Source organism: Neovison vison, chromosome 13, assembly GCF_020171115.1.
Source record: "Neovison vison isolate M4711 chromosome 13, ASM_NN_V1, whole genome shotgun sequence".
Classification (NCBI taxonomy): domain Eukaryota; kingdom Metazoa; phylum Chordata; class Mammalia; order Carnivora; family Mustelidae; genus Neogale; species Neogale vison.
Window position 1 is genome coordinate 84,575,512 of NC_058103.1, and position 20,297 is coordinate 84,595,808.

General features: G+C 38.7%; 1 protein-coding gene across 3 annotated transcripts in view; it reads left to right on the forward strand.

The window, feature by feature from the left end:
- The first annotated feature begins 598 nt into the window (after positions 1-598).
- TTBK2 (tau tubulin kinase 2) overlaps positions 599-20,297 on the forward strand; it is a 162,862-nt gene continuing 143,163 nt past the window's right edge. The window contains exons 1-2 of one of the 3 annotated variants that reach the window (XM_044231585.1): positions 599-915; positions 11,131-11,311. The gene's annotated coding sequence lies outside the window, so the exon portion shown is untranslated. Of the gene's footprint in view, positions 916-10,737; positions 11,312-20,297 lie in introns of those variants that run through there. The other 2 variants (XM_044231586.1, XM_044231584.1) reach the window with 2 other exon arrangements.

The following is a 20,297-nucleotide window of genomic DNA, read 5'->3' on the forward strand; positions in this document are numbered from 1 at the left end:
TGTCATATCCTGGCAGCTCCGGTTCTGAGGAGGAGGCATGGTAGGGCCTCACGATTTGGGGCCCTTCTTCGTGACCATCTCAGGGTGTAAATTCGTCATGTGACAACGTATCTCCGGTTTTCTTCCCAAAAGCCCAGTCCTGGGATCACAATCATGCCCCTATAAGCAAGTTAACTACTGAGCTAGGAGGACACTACTGTGCGCCAACCACTAGTCTCAGAAGCTCTACATCTCGACTCTGGACTGGCAGGCAGTTGCGGTTGCGGCTGGAACTACAAGGCCCAGAATTCCTGCGCACATGCGCGCTGCCATTGTGATGTTCCTTTCCCGGTAACTCGCACTCTCAGGCAAACCTGAAGATAGCGGCAATTCTCCGGTGGGGGGCGGAGACGCTCCCTGCCTGACTCTCCGCCCACTTCGTGATAGGCAATGAGATCAGCCAACCGACGTGGCGGGCCCGGGACGCGCTCTCCAATCAGGACCTGTGGCGGAGAGGTGGGCGTGCGTACTGGCAGGGCAGGTGGGCTAGGCTGTGTCGGGTTGCGAAGGGGGAGAATAACGTCGGGTCGGGTCAGCGGGCGCTGCAGTAGTCGCCGCAGCGGCGATGGGAGCGGTGGGGACGAGGCGGCGGCGGCGGCAGGAGGAGGAGCAGGGGCTGGCACAAGAGCAGCGGCTGGGGGCGGCCAGCAGCAGCATTAACAGCAGCCGCCGCCGCCGCCAGTAAACGCGGACGGTACCCGAGGGGACTACCAAGCCGGCCGGCCCTCGAAGCCGCGCTCGGGTCCCGCCGCAGTCGGCGGCGGGGGATGGGCAGGCGGCGGCGGTCCCGCTTGCTGAGGGTTGATCCCTGCGGGTCCTGGCCCTGAGCTGGATCCGAGCCCTCCGCCCGAAATCCCTGCGTCCGCCACGGCCCAGGTAGGACACACCCCCCCGAACCCCCAGGGCGCCGCTGGGGTGCCCCGGGCCCCGCCCTCTCCCAGTCCTAACCCCCTTCTTAGGCCGCACCCCTCGCGGAGTGACTGACCCTTGTGCGGAGGGTAAGGGTACGAGACACTCCTCAGTCGCTGCCCACGCCCTGGTCTTGTGCCAGATGTAGTCCCTCCACCTCGGAGACCTTCTGCTTCTGCCCCTTTCCCCGAAGGCTTGTGCCCCGTTTCCTGAGAAGCTTTTGGTGTCTTCACTGAACTTGGAGGGTCACGAAGCTTCCACTGTTTCTCTCTCTGTGGGTGACCCACATATTACTTGTATTCGTGCTGCTTCTGGTACCAGGACTGAACACAGCATTCTCCGGATACACGGAGCGCTTCTTTCGCACCCCGCTTCCCCAAATATAATAGAAAGGGTAATGGGACTGTGCAGTGTTCGCTGTGTAGTAACGACATGAAGGCCATGACTTTTTGGTACTTAGGGTGCGAAGTAATGACCTGAGGGATTTGCCTGTCATTTGCCTTGACTAAGACACTGTTGACACTCTGGGATGCTGTGGGAGGGACAAAAGACTCCACACATATGTAATGTCAAATCAAGGAAGAAAATAATCCATTGGGATGCCAGGATACTTTATCGCACAGTGAAGTTAATTTTGTTTCAGCGTGGCAGCGTTAGAGGTAAAAATGACATTGAGTTGTACTTTGCTTTGAATTAAAGTTGATAGGTGGCAGCAATCCCGGTATTAACTCTTCTCATCCTTAGCTGTAGAAATTGTTCTTTCTTTGAACATTAAAGAGGGCAGTTTTCTTATAAGCTGTGTATTATGTAGAGGTGTTCTGGTATTCAGTAGAAACTGAGATTTTGAATGCATGTATGAGGATCACGTTATTATGAATGGGCGCATGTACACACACAGGGAGGATCCACTCAGTGTGTTTTGTTACAGTGTTTGGTTCTGAGCCATTAGTAACAGTTGCATTGGTTTCTAAACACTGATTTGCCAGAATAGACCATAAAGATGTGTTTGCTGTTTTCTTTTGGCTAAATGGTATAGAGTCAACATTCTATTTCGGGGAAAGGGGAGATAGGAGATTGATTGTAAAGTATTTAGGGAGCTGGACGCCATGTATTATTTCTTACAAAGAAGTAGTAATAATGATAAATACTAGTATTAGGAGTAATCTTGAAAAATTAATATTAACTCTATTAATATTAATTCCAGGGACTTCCGTGGCATATTGTAATTTATTCAAATTGAAAAGATACCATAAGGAATCTAATTTAAAAGCTTATGTTTTCCTGTATGATACATTCTTATCAAGGCACTGTAGGGGATGTTTGAGGCATGCTTATGAAGGGAAGTTTCTCTAGCACTTTTCCTTTATGATAGGATGTTAAGAAATGTTTTTTTTCCTTTTTCAGTGTTAGACACATAAAGTCCCTAGCTTATTTAACTTAATTTCTAATAGTAAATTCAAACAAATTTGATCTTCAGTAGGGGGCTAAGAATAATATATCTCGCTCATCTTGTACTATGGTTAATGCATAATTTAGTGCATACTCTATTGTATTGCATATGACTTCAGATTTTGGGTCTTTTTTGATTTTAAAAAATACTGATTATAAGCATGCCTCGGTAGCTCAGTCGTTAAGCATGCTGAACCTGTGGCTCAGGTCATGAAGATACAGCCCCGCTGGGCTCCCTGCTCAGTGGGGAATCTGCTTCTCCCTCTACCACTCCCCCTACTTTTGTTCCTTCTCTTGCTGTGTCTCTCTCTGTCATATAAATAAATAAAATTTAAAAAAATTTTTAAAATATTGATTATTTTAATGCCTCAGCAAATCTTCATAAGATTAGGCTCATTTGCTTTAGCAAATTGAACTCAATTATGTAGGACTTCAGATATATTTAAATGTAGTGTTAGAAGTAAAGTTTGTGTAATTTAGACAATTTTGAAGGTATTTTACATAAAAAAGGCACTAAAATGTGAGAATTAGTGATAGATTATTGGTTCTTCAATGTGAACAAATGTAATGGAGCTTACTTCACCATGATCATGAAATTTAACTTTGGCAGGGGCAGTTAATTCTTTGTTTTATAACTTTAAAAAGTTATATACAGAGATGACAACTTGACTGCCACTCATGAGAGGCTTTGACCTAGAACCACTAAGACACTCTTAGATTCCTAATCCTTAGAAACTCTGTGAGTTAATGTTTTTTGCCTTAAAAAAAAAAAAGGCTGTATATAAGGGAAAATGTTTAGTGACCATTATTGAACTGGTGTGGGCTGAATTGATTCACAAAAGAAAACAACCTTTGAGAATTTATGGAGAATGTAGCTTACTTCTTCTCCACTTTAAAAAAAAAAAAAAACACAACTCCTATGAAAAAAAATTATTTAGGGGCACCTGGGTGTCTCAGTTGGTTATGCTTCCCACTTGATTTCAGCTTGGGTCATGATACTCAGGGTTGTGAGATCCAGCTCTGTGTCAGGCTTCACACTGAGCATGGAGACTGCCTAATATTTTCTTTCTCTCGCTCCCTTTGGCCCTCTCCCACTTGTGCTCTGTCTCCAAATTAATTAATTAATTAATTAATTTATAGATATGTGGCCAGCAGCTTTAGAATTTGAGCATATGAGGTGCCTGACTGGCTCAGTCGGAAAAACGTCCAACTCTTGATCTCAGGGTCATGAGGTAGAACCCCACATTTGGTGTAGAGATTACTTAAATAAAACGTCAAATAAATAAATCCTTTTAAAAAAGTAATTTGAGCATATGTTACTCAAACATATTCTACTCATGTATTCTTTTTTTCCCCTCTTTTTTGAGGTTTTTGAGAAATACTCAAAATATAGCTGGAGGGTTGTCAGTTTATTTGATTAGCAGTATTGCAGGACATCTTCAGTATTTACAAATTTTTGAAACTAAACTTTTTTGTTATCCAGTATATTGTAAATGATAGTGATGCAAGTGGTAGACACCCCCCCTCCCCAGGCTTTAGTGGATAGAATCCTTGTGTCAAAAGTGCTTTTATAGGGACGCCTGGGTGGGTCGGTTGGTTGGACGACTGCCTTCGGCTCAGGGCGTGATCCTGGGGTCCCCGGATCGAGTCCCGCATCAGACTCCCAGCTCCATGGGGAGTCTGCTTCGCTCTCTGACCTTCTCCTCGCTCGTGCTCTCTCTCACTGTCTCTCTCTCTCAAATAAATAAATAAAATCTTTAAAAAAAAAAAAGTGCTTTTATAGCTTTTATTCTCTAAGTACTCAGTGCTTTCAGATTAAATGTCAGACTTCCATATTTGATACAAGAGCCTTTAAGTCTATACGAAAAAGTTGGGGTTTTTAAGAGCTGAAGTTTCAGCATATGTACAACACATACAGTATAGCCACTCAAAAGTTTCTATCTTCCAGGGCACCTAGGTGGCTCACTGGTTAAATGTTAGCCTTTGGCTCGGGTTGTGATCCCAGAGTTCTGGGATCCAGCCCTTCATTGGGCTCTCTGCTCAGTTGAAGAGTTGGCTTTTCCCTCTTCCTTGGTGCTCTCTCCCACGTTTGCACTCTCTCAAGTAAATAAATAAATCTTTAAAAAATAATATAAAAATGTATATTAAGAAAATAGCAAATACAAATCTTTAAAAAAAAGTTTTTATCTGGGCGCCTGGGTGGCTCAGTGGGTTAAGCCGCTGCTTTCGGCTCAGGTCATGATCTCAAGGTCCTGGGATCGAGTCCCGCATCGGGCTCTCTGCTCAGCAGGGGGCCTGCTTTCCTTCCTCTCTCTCTGCCTGCCTCTCTGCCTACTTGTCCTACTTGTGATTTCTCTCTGTCAAATAAATAAAAATAAAATCTTTAAAAAAAAAAGTTTCTATCTTCTTTAACATCTGGTGAGTTTTGATTGCAGATTTAAAATACAGATTGAGGGGCACCTGACTGGCTCAGCTGGTAGAGCGTGTGACTCTCGAACTCAGTGTTGTGAGTTTGAACCCCTCGCTGGGTGTAGACATTACTTAAAAAAAAAAAAAAAGTCTTCAAAATACAGATTGAAATTAAATTATTTACATAATGTGAATATCAGTTGTGCCAGACCATTTCATCTTTTAAGCAGGTGATTTTTAAGCAGATTTCTTGATCTATATTTATGTTCTATGACTATGGTAGACATAATTATTTTTCTCTTTGTGATTACTATTTTATATGTTCTTGATTCTTTTTTTTTTTAAGATTTATTTATTTATTTATTTGACAGAGAAAGATGACAAGTAGGCAGAGAGGCAGGCAGAGAAAGAGGGGGAAGCGGGCTCCCTGCTGAGCAGAGAACCTGATGTGGAACTCGATCTCAGGACCCTGAGATCATGACCTGAGCAGAAGGCAGAGACTTAACCCTCTGAGCCACCCAGGCGCCCAATAAATGATTTTAAAAACAAATGAATATAAACTGTTAATATGCATCAAGATGAGATTTTTTTTTGTTGTTTTTAAAGATTTTAGTTATTTATTTGACAGAGATCACAAGTAGGCAGAGAGGCAGGCAGAGAGAGAGGAGGAAGCAGGCTCCCTGCTGAGCAGAGAGCCCAATGTGGGGCTCGATCCCAGGACCCTGGGATCATGACCTGAGCCGAAGGCAGAGACTTAACCCACTGAGCCACCCAGGCGCCCCTCAAGATGAGATTTTAATGTATTCTCATTTCTACTGGAACATATCATAGGACCTTAGATTACTTAATCTCTTTTCACTTCAGTTTTGCTATTTTTAATAAGGGAAATTAATATACTTAAAAATAATTACAATGGAGATCATTACAGAGATGTTTCCTGTATTGATATTTTCCTTGTCTTAATGGGAAGATGGTAGATATAATGCTTTGTTTGGTTGATATGGTTACAGAAGATTTTATCCAAGGAATGGTCTTGTTTAATAATTTCATTATAATCTGAACATGTAAGTTAACACTGTACTTCTGTAGTTGTTAGTGTGGTAGTCAGGGAAAAGAGAACTAGGTTGTTGTTTACACTTTTATCCTGTTGTCAGTATTTGTAACCATACTGACTTACAAAGTTTCTTACCTTCTTGAATATATTTATTGAACCCAGAGAGCTTCCATGCTCCTTTAAGTGTAATTTACCTCCTGTAAAAGTTTAGAAGGAACATTTGAATGAAGTATAAGTGGTGACTGAATGTTCCTTTCATTTTGCTGTCAGCAAGTAGGGTTATGCAGAAATCTTCATCACTTTTTTTTTTAAGATTTTATTTTTTTATTTGACAGAGATCACAAGTAGACAGAGAGGCAGGCAGAGAGAGAGAGGAGGAAGCAGGCTCCCTGCTGAACAGAAAGCCCGATGTGGGGCTTGATCCCAGGACCCCGGGATCATTACCTGAGCTGAAGGCAGAGGCTTTAACCCACTGAGCAACCTAGGTGCCCCTTCATCACTTTTTTTTGTTTTTTAGTTGCAATTTTTAAAAAAATTATTAACTTGTTTTATTTTTTTATAAACATATTATATATTTTTATCCCCAGAGGTACAGGTCTGTGAATTGCCAGGTTTACACATTTCACAGCGCTCACCATAGCACATACCCTCCCCAATGTCCACACCCTTCATCACTTTTTTTTTTTTTAAGATTTTATTTATTTATTTATTTGACAGAGAGATATCACAAGTAGGCAGAGAAGCAGGCAGAGAGAGAGGAAGGGAAGCAGGCTCCCTGCTGAGCAGAGAGCCCAATGCGGGACTCCATCCCAGAACCCTGAGATCATGACCTGAGCCAAAGGCAGCGGCTTAACCCAGTGAGCCACCCAGGCGCCCCCCTTCATCACTTTTTAATAACTCTTTTGAGAGAGTCTTGCTAAAACCTGTGGGGTAAAACAAAAACAAAATCACATGGGGTTTATCCTGTTCTTTACTCTTATTTCTGTTGTTTATGTTGATATTATTAGATGTCTTGAAAAACTTACCTGTTGTATAGTCTCTGATAATTTTTGTAACTCAGCTTGTTTAAAAACAGAATTGGGTTTATTTTTTATTATGTGAAAAATTTATTGTTTTGAGATACATGAGATAGCCACTCTGTACCTAACTATAGTCTATAAGTGGAATACAGAATATGTATTCCAAATACTATTTACATAATAGAGCATGATTACTTTGAAAGCATCTGATCTTTCACTTTAATAGGGGGTGTTAGGCATATTTATAGTTTTCATCAGATTCAAAAAATTTAAGACATTTTCTCTTTAGATTTGTTTCCCCCTAAACATGAAATTTTTCTGGGCCCAATAGGTGTATCTAGAAATTAAAATATCTACTAAAAGTGGAAAGAAACTTTATATAACACAGTATGGTTACAGTAACTGACAACAAAGTAAAAGTGTAAACAATCTGTTCTTTCCTTCTGGGACTCCAGTTACATGTATGTCAGGCTTTTTGATTTTAGCACATAGCGAACTGATACTATGTTGGTTTGGTTTCTTTTTCTCTGTATGTTTAATTTTGGGTAGTTTTTTCCTCTATCTTGAAGTTCACTAATTCCTTCTTCTGTGGTAGCCAATCTGGTGTTAACCCTATACAGTGTTGTTTTTTTGTTTTTTAATCTCAGATATGTATTTCTCATGTCTAGAATTTCATGTCTATCAATTCTGTCATCTGTATCTTTTCTGGGCGTGATTTTACTTTTTTTTTCTCTTTTCTTTTCCTCCTTTCCCCTTTCCGTTCCTTTCCTTTTCTTTCTTCCTTCCCTTCTGCTCCCCTTCCCTCCCTCCTTTTTTCCTTCCTTCCTCTCTTTGTCTATCTGTCCCTCCCTCCCTTTCTTTATTTTTTCTTTCTCCCTTTCTTCTTTCTCTGCTTCCTTCTGTCCCTCGTCCCTCCCTCTTTCCTTCCTTTTCCTTAAAGTATAATTGATACACAGTGTTACATTAGTTTCCCGTGTGTACCACATAGTGCTAAGAAAACCCAGAGTTGTACTATGCTCACCACAAATGTAGCTCCCATCTGTTACCATGCAGTGCTATTACAATACCATTGACTATATTTCCTATGCTTAACCTTTCATCTCCATGAATGATTAATTCTATTACTAGAATCCTATTCCTCTCACTCCCTTCATCCATTTTGCCCATCCCACCACTGCCCTCCCCTGTGGCAACCAGCAGCTTGTTCTTCATTTTTGTGGATCTGATTTTTTTAAATTTGTTTTTTTATTTTTTTAGATTCCACATATAAGTGAAATCATATGGTATTAGCCTTTCTCTATCTGACTTATTTCACTTAGCATAATACTCTCAAGGTCTGTCCATGTTGTCACTGTTGACAAGATCTCATTCTTTTATGGATGAGTAATATTCCACATTCCATATTATTCCATCTGTATAAGTTCTTCTTTATTCATTCACCTCTTGTTGGATACTTAGTTTTCTTCCATATCTTGGCTATTGTAGGTAATGCTTCAGTAAACACGGGGTGCATATATCTTTTTGAATTAATGTTTTCATTTTCTTTGGTTAAATACCTACTAGTGGAATTATTGAATCATATGGTATTTCTAGTTTTAGTTTTTTGAGAACTGTCCATACTGTTTTCCACAGTGGCTGTACCAAATTGCATTACACCATTAGTGTTAGAGGATTCCTTTTTCTCCACATTTTTGCTAACACTTGTTATTTCTTATCTTTTTGATGCTAGCCATTCTGACAGGTATAAGGTGATACCTCATTGTGGTTTTAATATAAATTTCCCTAATAATTAGTGATTTTGAATGGCTTCTCAGGTGTCTGTTGGCCATCTGTATGTATTCTCTGGAAAAATGTCTATTTAGGATCTCTGTCCATTTTTAAATTGGATTATTTGTTTTTTTTTGCCATTGAGTTTTGTAAGTTCTTTATATACTTTGGATATTAACTCCTTATCAGATACATCATTTGCAAATATCTTCTCCCATTCAGTTGGTTGCCTTTTTGTTTTGTTGATGGTCTCCTTCATTGTGCAAAAGCTTTTTATTTTGGTATAGTCTCAATAGTTTATTTTTTATTTCCTGTTCCCTTCCTGCAGAGACCTATCTAGAAAAATGTTGCTAAGGCTAATGTCAGAGTGATTACTGCCTGTGTTTTCTTCTAGGAGTTTTATGGTTTCAAGTCTCACAGATAGGTCTTTAATCTGTTTTGAGTTCGTTTTTGTGTATGGTGTAAGAAACTGGTCCAGTTTCATTCTTTTGCATGTAGCTGTCTAGTTTTCCCTGCACCATGTACTGAGGAGACCATTTTTTCTCCATTGTATAATCTTGCTCATTTTGTTTCAGATTAATTGACCATAAGTGTGTGGTTTTATTTCTGGGTTCTCTATTTTGTTTCTTTGATCTATGTGTCTGTTTTTCTGCCAATACCATACTGGTTTGATTATTGTAGATTTGTAGTAGATCTTGAAATCTGGGTTTGTAATACCTCCATCTTTGTTTTCCTTTCTCAAGAATGCTTTGACTTGGGTCTGTTTTTATTGACTGATATTTCTCCTTATTTGCATCCCCGGTAATTTGTTTGCATGCTAGGCATTATGATTTTATGTTATTATGTGCTAGGATTTTTTTTTTTTTATTCCTTTAAATCTTTTCAGGGTTTATTTTGGAAGACAGTTAAGTTACTTGAAAATACTTAAGTATCAAAGTATTCTCATTCAATGCCCTGGATGTTTTTGAAGGTCTTTTTCACTCTGGTGAGTATGCAAACTATTTGCAGCCTTATCAGAGATTGTGCTGCCTACCCCTCTCCAGTGATTTGAACCTGGCTTTGATCACTTCACTTCCTTCCACACATACACTTATAAACTCAGCCAGAATCTCAAGGGGGAATCCGCCTTTTTAGATATCCACACTCATTTTTAGTGCTGATCTGTCCTCCCTTCTTGTCCTGTTTTGATTCCCTAGAACTCTGAATTTTGTCTCCTCAACTCAGTGAGACTGCTGGGCTCTGTTTGGTTTCCCCATTCCTGTGCTGTGGCCTGGAAATTCCCTTTTCAAATGGTGAATTGGGGGCAGTTGTAAGGTTTGCCTTATTTATTTCTCTTTTCTCATGGATCCCTGTTCTGTAGTTCCTGTTTTCTGTAGTGTCTAAAATCCATTGTCTTTTTTGCTAGTTGTTGAAGGTAAGAGGGTAAGTCTGATCTCTATTACTTTATTATACTAGGAACTTCAGTTGTCTGGTGAGAAAATTTAAATCTCAAACAAAGAGGAGTCATATTTCACAGCTATACTGTCATTAGAAATCTATGTATTATCTTTATGCCCAAATAAAGTTTCAAAAATATCTTCTACATTCTTTAGACACGTCATGAGTTTTTCTGATGATTAATGCTAGCATTCTTTTCATTGGGATTAAAATTGTAGGTAAAAACAATTTTCCTGGGGCACCTGGGTGGCCTGGTTGTATTACCACCTGACTCTTGATTTTGGCTCAGTCATGATTTCAGTCATCTGCTAGATGGTCCTGGGATCAAGCTTAGTGGGAGGTCTGCTTGTCTCCTTTGCCCTCTGCCCCCCCCCCCCGCTCATGGGCACTCACACGTGTGTGGTGTCTCTCTCTCAAATAAATAAATAAATCTTTAAAATAATTTTTCTATTTTTCTGTTAGAACAGAATCTAACATAAACTATATATGACACTACTTATAAAAACCACACTTATTTATTTTGTGAATTGTCTAGCTTCCCTGCCAAATAAAATTTTATTACTTCAGCATATCTAGATAATAGTAGTTCTAACTGGTCTTCCTTTCCTCTTGCTTTGTATCCTCCCCCAGCTCTGAAGTCCTTCAGTGGCTTTCCTTTGCCTACTGAAATAGAATGAGTTCATTTTTCTTCCTGGCCTGATTTTTACAGTCTGAACTTTACCTTTCACACCTATGTATTCTTTCTCTATGATCAGAACTATTTTAGATTAATCTTGGTCAATTTAGACTAATGCACACATTAATTTTTTTTCCCATGCACTTGTATGTTGTGTTCATTTCCTCTTCTGTGTCTTTGCTTAGCTCCTCAGTTAGCTTTTGCCTTCAGACAAACCACCCCAGAGTCCAGAGGCTAAAACAAGAGTTTGTTGGATAACTGTTCTTTGGATTGGCGGTTTGAACCCAACTGAAGGGTTCTTTTTTGGTTGTTGTCTGGGCTCACTTTCATGAGGTAGTCCTCTATCTTCATTTTTTTTTTTTTTTTCACAGTCTAGATTCCAAAACCAGCAAAAGAGGGCAAGTTCAGTGCTTAAGTACTTTTCAAGTTTCTGGTCATATTTGCTAATATCCCATTGGTCAAAACAAGTCACAGGGCCAAGCCCGGTTTCTAGGATGGAGAAAGAAACTCTACCTCTTGATGGGAGATGAAGCAAGATCACAATGTAAAGAGGTGTGTATACAGGAATGGAAGGAATTTGTGGCTATTTTGCAATCTATGGGACCATTGTAAATCCTATCCACTTCCTCTAAGAAACTTGATTGTCCTAGCCCAGGTAAACTGCCTGCAGTTCTGATGTGTCATATGTACTTGGCCTTTATAATTTGATGTTTATTAACTTTTTATATTTTTTGTCTTTTAAGTCCAGAGAATTAATGTCAGTTTCTGTTTTTGTATTATGTATTCTATTTCAAAGAATAATTTGGAAATAATTGTTTACCTTTTCTTTCCCTGATCGTAAACTCATTGAGGGCAAAACCTCCATTATACTTCTATCTACTCTTCTGTGTATTAGTAGCAATTTATTGAATGACTGTATGTTGTATTTTCAAATCAACTCTCAGTTATTTGCTGGAGGATGACTTAATTTCAGTCAGCTGTATAGGAGGTGAAAGAAGTTTCATTCATTCTTCCAATAATTAAACATTTATTAGAAAGATTGTTCTGTGGTTGGTATTATACTAGGTACTAAGTACAAAAATGAGAAGAAATCTGCTTTTGACCTCAAGAAATTTATAGTCTATTAGGAAGACATTTAAATTATGTATATGTTTCTAGGCTTGTTCTTTATTGTGAACCTAGATTTCTGCCCTATGCCCAACTCATAGGTTAACTGGCTTTTCACCTTTGTGTAGATGGAACAGTCTTTTGCTGAGCTGTCACACTGCTAGATGGTTGTTGCCTAAACTATTCTGTTTCTGGTTATCCTCGCCTCTGGTTCATATGACGGTTATCTGTTACTGTTCTTATTATAAGACATATCAGTTACAGACTACATAAAACTTAATTGTGCAGTTTAACAAATAATTATAAATAGTTAAGAAATAGAATATTACCCGCATCTCAGAAACCCCTTCCTTATCTCATCCCCCTTTACCCCAAAGGAATCTATTCTTGTGATTTCTGTGAAAAATCATGTCCTTGGTTTTCTTTATAGACTTACTACTGTATTTGCATCCCTATTTAATATAATTTGGTTTTACTTATTTTTGGAATTCATATAAAAGGACTTATATTGTATGTATATGTCTGTCTTGCTTGATTTTTTTCAATGTTGTATGTGAGATTTGTTCTTATAGTTCAGTGTTGAAGTAGTTTCTTCATTTTCATTTTAATAGTTTTTGTAGTAGGTAGAAAATAGTCCCTCAGAGATATTCATGCTCTAATCCCTGTAGACTGTGAGTGTGTTACCTTATATGGTGAAAGGGCCTTCATGGTTGTATTAAGTTAAGGTTTTTGAGGTGGGAAGATTATCCCTGATTATTCAGGTTGGTTCACTGTAGTCACAAGGGACCTTGTAAGAGGGAGGCATAAATAAAGACCGGTGATGATGGAAGCAAAGGTCAGAGAGAGAGATTTGAAGATGGTACACTACTAGCTCAGAACATGGAGGATGGGTCCATGAGCCAAAGCATCCAGGAAGCTTCTAAAACTGGAAAAGGGATTCTACCTCATAGACTCCAGAAGAATCATAGCCTTGCTGACACCCTGATTTATCCCCATTAGAAGCCTAGACTTTGGATCTCTAGAACTGTAAGATTTTAAATTTGTGTTGTTTTGCCACTAATTTTGTGGTAAATTGTTACAGTAGTAGTAGGAAACGAATACTTTTTTTTTTTAAGATTTTATTTATTTGACAGATGGAGATTACAAGTAGGCAGAGAGGTAAGCAGAGAGAGGGGGAAGCAGACTCTCTGCTGAGGAGAGAGCCCGATGCGGGGCTCGATCCCAGGACCCTGGGATCATGACCTGAGCTGAAGGCAGAGGCTTTAACCCACTGAGCCACCCAGGCGCCCTACTTTTTTTTTTTTTTTTTTTTAAAGATTTTATTTATTTATTTGAGAGAGAGAGACAGTGAGAAAGAGCATGAGTGAGGAGAAGGTCAGAGAGCGAAGCAGACTCCCCATGGAGCTGGGAGCCTGATGTGGGACTCGATCCTGGGACTCCAGGATCACGCCCTGAGCCGAAGGCAGTCGTCCAACCAACTGCACCACCCAGGCGTCCCTACTTTTTTTTTTTTTTAACCTCTGTGAATATACTACACTTTTTTCATTCTTTTCTTGCTGAACATTTGGGTTGTTTTTAGCTTTGGTGTTTATGGATGGTATGGCTATGAACATATTTTTGTATGTTTCCTGGTACACATGAGAGAAGAGTGTTTTTAGGATCTGTACCTGGCAAAAGAGTTATTGGGTTGTGGGGTAAGCATATTTTCAGCTTTATATTACAGAACTATTTTCCAAAGTACATTGCTACCAGCAGTGTATGAATCTTTAAATTTTTATTTTGAAATAATTTATCCTTTGATAGTCACTATGATAATGCTTCCTTCCTTCATGTGGGCGGGTTCTCAAAATTTGCTTCAAGTCAAGACACATTTAGGAACTAATTTATATTGTTTCCAATCTGGAAATGGTAGGTGTCATTGGTTTATTTTTATTCCCTTTTTGGTCAACTAATTTTTCTATTAACTTTAAAAGAAAAATGTAACAGTGCAAATGCTGTAATTTAATTTGTAATCACAGTTGTAGAGTAGTAATTTTCTCTTGCTGATAAATTTTTGTTTAGATTTTGATAAGTAGTAGTTGTATAATAGGTTGAAATTCAAGACCTCCATGCAAACATAATTTCTTTTCATCAACATGCAAGCAGTATAGGGTCTGTTTTGGGCAGTAGTATGTCTGTGGATATGACAATTTCTCTTTCTTTTGGTTAAGAAGCATACAGTATGATTTACTAGGTAATGACAGCCATTTATTGAGCATACTTACGTGCCAGGCAGATAAATAAACACTTTACATATATCAAATATTATCACTTTTAATCCTTAGATAGACACCATTATTATCTTTTTCTTATAGATGAGGACATTGAGGCCCAGAAAAGTTAAGTAATGGGCCTTAGATTACACAGCCAGGATCTGAATCTAGGTAGTCTGGTCTTAATGTCTATTTTGTGAGAAGTCCCTGGGGTTAGAAGGCAATAAACATACAGCAGTATTATGTTATTTTCTCTTATAGGGAGTTCTCTTTTTTAGGTGTGGTTTGGTTTGGCTTATGCTTATGGAATTCTTACACAATTTTTTATCCATTTGCCATTGTGCCTCTTAACATTATTATTTTCAAAGATTTTATTTATGTATTTATTTGACAGAGAGAGAGAGAGAGAGATCACAAGTAGGCAGAGAGGCAGGCAGAGAGAAGGGGAAACAGGCTTCCCACTGAGCAGAGAGCCCAATGCGGGGCTTGCGGGGCTTTATCCCGGGACCCTGAGATCATGACTGGAGCCGAAGGCAGAGGCTTAACCCCCTGAGCCACCCACATGCCCCAAATATCATTCTTATTTTCATTTTCCTTTTTTTCCTCCTTTTCCTCTCATCTTTGTTATATTTGTGTATGTGAATCTATATGACTTTTAAATTATAGCTTGATATCTCATTTTCAGCTCATCAATTAACTTTACCAACTATCTATTGATTAACTGCAAAGTTAATATTTTTTTGATTATGGCAGAGAATATGTGATTATGATATAGTCTTCATCGTCAAGGGATTTATAGTCGTGGGGATTGTCAGTGTTATTTGTTGGCTACTTGCTTCTCAATCTTTTTCTATCTAGTAAATGTTTCAGTGTTTACCACATGTTATTTGGCAAGTTGAATCTCCATTTACTATGTTTTGTCCATATTTTCATCATCTTTGGGTCTGTTTTGACAACACCTCCACATTTAGAATCATTGTCTGAATTTATCAGTATGCTATTTACTCTGTATTTTAGGTCAATAAGGATATTGTCAAGGAGGAATTTATTTAATTTTTTTCTTGCAGTATCTAGTTTTCTTGTATCAAGATTATTTTTAACTTATTAGCATTACTGAAAAAATGAATTCCAATTATTTGACAGCATTGATATTGCAGTCAAATTACATTAATTTTTTAAAGATATAATCAGTGATGTAGAATCAAAGAGAACCTGTGTACAACTCATGTACAACTTTGAGAAACTATTATCCCATGCCATTGAAGTCTAGTATATAGGTTGTGTATTGCAGCATAACAAATTACCCAAAATTTAGTGTTTTAGAACAACAACATTTATTATCTCACAGTGTATGTAAGTCAAGATTTTGGTTTGTGACTCAGCTAGGTACTCTGTTTTAGGGTCAATCATAGGCTGCAGTCAAGGTAGGCTGTAATTGTCACATGGTTCAGCTGGGGAAGGATCTGTTTACAAGCTGAGTCCGATGATATGATTCAGTTCATTGTGAGTGGCTGGACCAAGGACCTCAGTTCTCTGCTAGCTATTGGTACCATTATAAGTGGAATTACATAATTCTGCTAGCAGATTTGTGGTCCTTGCCATGTGAACCTTTCCTGGGGGCAGCATGGCAGCTTGTTTTATCAGAGTAAGCAAATGGGAAGAGCCAAAGAAAGAGAATGTCAGCAAGATAGGCATTGCAGTCTTTTATAATACATCTGGGAAGTGACTTCCCTTCATGTTTGCTGTATTCTGTTCATTAGAGGCAAACCGCTAGATTCACCTACACTCGGGCGTAGGGGTGATAGAAAGCATCAGATGTATCATTGAGAGACATTTTAGAAGTAGTATAGTATGCCTTGGTGGCTTATGGGATTCTGGGCTTTTCCCCTAGGGTTCACTCCCAGTTGGAACAGGTGTATTCTTAGATTTATTTCAGTGTTCTGTGAAGGACTCCATTATAGGATACTGCTTTGTTCCTGGCAATTCAGAATGAGACAGTGAAAATTATTTGGCTTTTGTAGTTATATCTGAAGGGTACCTGGTAGTATTTTAAAAATTTTTATTGTGGTAAAATACGTATAAGGTTTACCATTTTAACCATTTTTAAGTGGACAGTTCAGTGGCATTAAGAACATTAACATCGTTGTGCATATATCACCACCTGAACTTTTTCATTTTTCTGAAATGAAATTCTATATACAATAAACAATGAATCTCTGTTATCCTGTCCTTGCAGCCCCTGGCAACCACCAGACAGAAACTGCTTTTCTGTCTCTATGAATTGGCCTACTCTAGATCCCTGTTATAAATGGAATCATATATTTGACCTTTTATGACTGGCTTATTTCATTTAGCATAATGTCTTCAAGGTTCATTCATCTTTGATGTGTTTGAGAATTTCCTTCCTTTTAAGATTGAATAATGTGGCATTGTATGTATGTACTATATTTTGTTTATCTATTCATCTGTCACTTGGGATCGACACTTGTTTCCTTCCATCTCTCTGCTATTGTGAATAATGCTGCTATGGACATTGGTGTACAAATATTTTTCTTTTTTAAAGATTTTATTTATTTGACAGAGATCACAAGTAGGCAGAGAGGCAGGCGCGGGGGAGGGTAGGCAGGCTCCCTGCTGAGCAGACAGCCTGATGCAGGAGGGCTTGATCCCAGGACCCTGGGATTGTGACCCGAGCAGAAGGCAGAGGCTTTAACTCACTGAACCACCTAGGCGCTCCGGTGTACAAATATGTTTTTGACTCCTTACTTTGAATTCTTTTGGATAATACTCAGAAGTGGCATTGCTTGAGCACATTTTAATTCTATGTTTTAGTTTTGGGGCAACCTCCAATACTGTTTTCTGTAGTAGTTACACCATTTTACGTTAATATCAGCAATGCACAAATTTCCAGTTTCTCATCTTTGCCAGCAGTTAGTGTGTGTGTGTGTGTGTGTGTGTGTGTGTGTTTATAATTCTCATTCTAATACACATAAAGTAGTTAGTGGTTTGATTTGCAGTTTCCTAATAATTAATGATGTTGAGCATCTTTTCATGTGCTTATGGACCATTTGCATATTTTCTTTGGAAAAATATCTATTCAAGATGTTTGCCCATTTATTTATTTATTTATTTATATAAGTAGGTTCCGTGCTCAGTGTGGAGGCCAACACAGGGCTGGAACTCATGACCCTGAGATGGTGACTTAATGTGAGATCAAGAGTCAGAGGCTTAACTGACTGAACCACCCAGGTGTCCCCACGACCCTATTTGCCCATTTTAAAATAATATTGTTTGTTATTTTGTTGTTGAATTGTAGCTCTTTATACACTCTAGATATTAACCCTTAATGAGATATGATTTAGAGGTATTTGCTCCCATTCCATGCCCTTTCATTCTGTTGAAAGTGTCCTTTGATTCACAAAAGTTTTTAGTTTTTATAAAGTCCAATTTATCTGTTGTTGTTTTTTTTTTCTTCTGTTTTGGTGTTTCATCCAAGAAATCATTGCCAATTCAGTGTCATGAAGCTTTTTACTTACGTAGTCTTCTAAGAGTTTTGTAGTTTAGTTCTTGCACTTAGGTTTTTGGTCCCTTTTCAGTAAATTTTTCTATCTGGTATAAAGTGAGGATCCAGATTCATTCTTTTGCATGTGAATATCTTGCTTCCCAACACCATTTGTTAAAAAGGTTGTCCTTTCCCCTTGGAATGGGTTTTGGTACCCTTGTCGAAAATCATTTGACCATATATGTAAGGGTTGAAAATTTTAACTTTTAAAAATGATGTTTTTCTTCTTATTGTAGAACTACATACTTGCTATTATAAATTCACAGGAATCTTCTCCAAGAACTTAATTCTATTATGTAGACATGTATTTGTTAATATGTTAATAGTTGGTAAACATCACTCAGGTTTTTTCTGTATTGTAATTAATGTGCACACATTTTTTTTTAAAGACTTTATTCAGGAGGGAGGGAGAGCAAGTGAGCGAGCACAAGGGGAAGAGCAGAGGGAGAGGGACTCCATGCTGACCGTGGAACCTGACACGGGGCTTGATTTCAGGACCCTGAGATCATGGATCTGAGCTTAACCCAGGAGCCAGATGCTTAACTGACTGAGCCACCCAGTCACCTCAGTGTGCACACTTTCTAAAATACAAATGGGATCATACATATATGCTGTTTCATAGCTCTTTACTTAAAACATAAAGAACTTTTCATGTTTAAATGCCTTATAAGTTGTTGTTGTTGTTTTTAAAATTATTTATTTATTTATTATTTGACAGAGAGAGATCACAATAGGCAGAGAGACAGGCAGAGAGAGAGAGAGGAGGAAGCAGGCTCCCTGCTGAGCAGAGATCCCGATGCGGGACTCGATCCCAGGACCCTGAGATCATGACCTGAGCTGAAGGCAGCGGCTTAACCCACTGAGCCACCCAGGCGCCCTAACAAGTTGTTTTTTAAAATTTTTTACTTTTTATGTTTTTAGAGAGAAAAAGCATGCAAGTAAGGGTGAGCAGAGGCAAGAGGGAAAGAATCTTCCATGCCCAGTATTTAGCCCAATGTGAAGCTCTATCTGATGATACTGAGGTTATGACCTGAGCCCAAATCAAGAGTGGGATGCTTATTTGATAGGGCCACCTAGATGCCCCTTAAATTTATTTTTTATTTTTAATCAGTTTATGCATATAAAATTGAATGATTCTCTACACTTTATTCTAGAAAAGAACAGTTTTCTGAATAGTTTTCTGTCCTCCCACCCTGCCCTGTTTCGAACTCTGCAGAAATACTCATTTGAACTTTTTCCTGATTCTTCCAGTGTTTAGCTCCATATCTCCAACTATTAAGCCGCATTGCTGCTGCTTAATTTTTAACTTTTTAAGTCATAATTTGTTGGCTTTCCACTATGGAAGATGAGGGTTTAGTGTTTCACTACTTACCTCATTCCTACTATAGATGCTATTTTTCTAGTAATATTGTATCTTAATTTTGGTTATGACAGTATTCAGACTTTTAAGTTTTCTTCTCCTTCTTCTTTTAAGATTTTATTTATTTATTTATTTGACAGACAGAGAGAGAGAGAGATGGAAAGAGAGGGAACACAAGCAGGGGAGTGGGAGAGGGAGAAGCTGGCTTCCTGCTGAGCAGGGAACCCCAATGCATGCAGCCCTGGGATCATGACTTGAGCTGAAAGCAGACACTTAATGACTGAGCCACCCAGGTGCCCCAGACTTTAAGTTTTCTTGACTCTGTAAATGCTTTGACACGTAGGTGAAATTTACTATTTATATAGATAGAGATAATAGTGGTGAGTGTCTTTTCTGTCCTATAATATTTTTTTTTTCCTGGAGCTAATGATTTTTTTCATTTGTTTGTGTGTTTGGTTGGTTAGTTCCCTAATCACTAACTATTTCAATCCCAAACTTTCCACCAGCTGTACAGGTCTCCTCTTAATATATTTCAGTTCATGTAGGTATTCTTTCAATAGCATCATCTTTGAGAAGTCTTTTCTAAAGCCATTCATGTCCTACAGGCTAATGACTGTTTAGTATTAGTATATTAGTATTAGTATTAGTATTAGTATTAGTATAGTGACTCATTTAGTATTTCCACAGTTTTTGGCAGAGTCTTCATCAAATGTTTATTGAAAGAATGATTGGGGACGTCTGGGTGCCTCAGTTGGTTAGGCATCTGCCTTCAGCTCAGGTCTAGCCCACATCCAGCTCCCTACTTAGCAGGGAGCCTGCTTCTTCCTCTCCCTCTGTCTGATGCTCCCCCTGCTTGTGCTCTCTCTCTCTGTCAAATAAATAAATCTTTTTTATTTAAAAAAAGAATTGTAGGGCGCCTGGGTGGCTCAGTGGGTTAAGCCGCTGCCTTCGGCTCAGGTCATGATCTCAGGATCCTGGGATCGAGTCCCGCATGGGGCTCTCTGCTCAGCAGGGAGCCTGCTTCCTCCTCTCTCTCTCTGCCTGCCTCTCTGCCTACTTGTGATCTCTCTCTGTCAAATAAATAAATAAAATCTTTAAAATTAAAAAAAAAAAGAATTGTAGAAGTTCAGATTGTAGAATTTTAAAAAAGATGTTTATTCATCCAGGCAACAGAAATAAAAGCAAAAACCAATGACAAAACAAAAAGTCTCAGCACAGCCAAGGAAACAATCAACAAAACTAAAAATGAATAGGAGA